General features: G+C 39.0%; 1 protein-coding gene across 5 annotated transcripts in view; it reads right to left on the bottom strand.

The window, feature by feature from the left end:
- spri (Src homology 2 domain-containing protein sprint) overlaps positions 1-2,500 on the bottom strand; it is a 444,124-nt gene that overhangs the window by 23,093 nt on the left and 418,531 nt on the right. The window lies entirely within an intron of this gene.

Below are 2,500 nucleotides of genomic sequence, written 5' to 3'. Positions count from 1 at the left end.
GTACAGACGACCGCAACCCACGCCCCCACGCCCCCACAATACCCACAAAATACCCACCCACCGTACCCACTTCAAAGGCGTGACTCAGAGGGATTAATATCCTTATTTAGGTCAACTGTGAATAATAACTCATAAATAAAATTAAACAAAACGAAAAAAAAGTATAATCTACCGGTTAATCGTTTGCGTCAATTAAATCTCATATTATCAAGCTTTATATAAAAAAAATGGATTATAAATGGACTTTGTACTTGTTTATACACATATCACGACTAACACCTGTCAACCAGTAAGTAAATGAGATAAAGGGAACTTAAAGATATGCAATGGCTGAAATTTAGATAAAAATGAGTAAAAATGGCAATATTTTCGTCAGGCCATCTGGATCAGCTCATTTTATCAAGCAAAATCTTGTAGATTTTCTTTAGATTAAGGAGAGGGGGGAGGAAAAAGAGGGGATGGTGGAGGAGGAGGAGCAAGTGGTGGAAAGAGAAGAGAAGAGAAGAGGAGATATTAGAAGAGAAGAGAGAGAGAGAGAGTGAGAAAGAGAGAGAGAGAGAGAGAGAGAGAGAGAGAGAGAGAGAGAGAGAGAGAGAGAGAGAGAGAGAGAGAGAGAGTGAGAGTGAGAAAGAGAGAGAGAGTGAGTGGTGAGAAAGAGAGAGAGAGAGAGAGAGAGAGAGAGAGAGAGAGAGAGAAAGAGAGAGAAAGAGAAAGAAAGAGAAAGAAAGAGGGAGAAAGAGATAGACAGATACAGTAGAGAGAGAGAGAGAGGAAGTGGAGAATGATAATAACAATAATAATAGTAATAATAATTCAGTTTAATTCCATTTACCACAACTGTTATTCTTTGCTATGACAGTGTCTATTTCGCTTCGCGGGGGATCGAATCGCAGGACGAGACTGCTAGCTAGGGGAAACAAACACGATGGAAAACCCTATTTCATTTTCATTTCTTTATTTGTTTATTCGTGTTAAACTAGGGCTATCGATTTTCCAATCACTAACCTTGAATAGGAATTGTTATTCATTCATTTATTTATCCATTACCTGTGAATAATCTTAACCAGATGGCGAGTGATGCCAGGGCATGACGTCACTTATCAGATAACATGGATCTATTTTTTTTTTTATGCATATATGTCTTATCCGGAGTTTTTTTTTCTGAAGATTTCAAGCGAACATTTATGGTCCATTATTCCGTTTCGATCATGTCATTGTTCTTTAAATCTGATTTTTCCTGTTGGCTTTCTTCCCTCTTCTCTTCTGTTCATTGTCACTATCATTTCTCCCTTCTTCTATTCATCTAGTTTTCTTTTATTTGCGTATATTTTGTCCGTCCCTTGCATGGTAAAAAAATTATAATAACGCGGATTAAATTATACACAAACCACAATAAACGAGAAACAAAAAGAAGGAAGGAATCTAAAAAGAGGAAGGGAGGAAGGCAGGGAGAGAATGAGAATGAGAGATGGAGAGAGAGAGAGATGGAGAGAGAGAGAGAGAGATGGATAGAGAGAGAGAGAGAGAGAGAGAGAGAGAGAGAGAGAGAGAGAGAGAGAGAGAGAGAGAGAGAGAGAGAGAGAGAGAGATGGAGAGAGGGAGTAATTGATCTTCTTTACCATGCAAATTCACAAAATGAAAAACAGGAAAAGGGGAAGCCGGAAAAATATATATGTATATATACTTGTGTGGAATTCATGGTGAACAGATTGCAACAGGAACAACGAAGGTAAGGGCAAGAAAACACACGAATATGCCCTGACGAAGCAATAGTGAAAAGGCCTTCGGCATATTCGTGTGTTTTCTTGCCCTTCCCTTCGTTGTTCCTGTTGCAGCATGTATATATACATATCAAATGAATAAATAAAAGAACGAATATATAATAACAATAATAATAAGAAGAATAGAAGGAAGAGAGTGAGCAAGAAAAATCTGATTCACAGAATAATGACATGATCGAAACAAAATAGCGAACCTTAAATGTTCACTTCACATCTTCAGATGAAACTCACGATAAAACATGTATATAAAAAATCAAGTTATCTGATAAGTGACGTCGTCACCTGTAATCTGGGTGGGATTATCTCGAGTAATAAATAAATCAATGAATAAATAACCATTCATATTAAAGGTATTGGTTGAACATCTACAACCCTACCTTGAAAAAAAGAAAAGAAAAAAAAAAGTATCATTTTCCTCGCGCCTCCCCCCCCACCTCACCCCCCCTCTTCCTTCCTCTCCACACCTCTCTTCCTGTCTCCCTGCGATAGCTTATCAGCCCTGTCGTCAACCAGGAACATGGCGGAGGAGTTTTATTACAGGTTCGATCCTTGGGCAACATCCTCCCCATATTTCCAGGTAGATAGGTGTTAATGCGCGAAGTAGAGTGGGAAAAACACCTGGGACTTCTGTGCACTAATCCCTTACTGCCATATCGCCCGAAGGAGCATTTTCAGGGGCTGTCTACATCGGTAACTTGTAGATAAGCACGAGTATGCGC

The sequence above is a fragment of the Penaeus vannamei genome, chromosome 20, assembly GCF_042767895.1.
Source record: "Penaeus vannamei isolate JL-2024 chromosome 20, ASM4276789v1, whole genome shotgun sequence".
Taxonomy (NCBI): domain Eukaryota; kingdom Metazoa; phylum Arthropoda; class Malacostraca; order Decapoda; family Penaeidae; genus Penaeus; species Penaeus vannamei.
The sequence above is the reverse complement of the archived record's forward strand: the minus strand, read 5'-3'. Positions and strand labels throughout refer to the sequence as shown.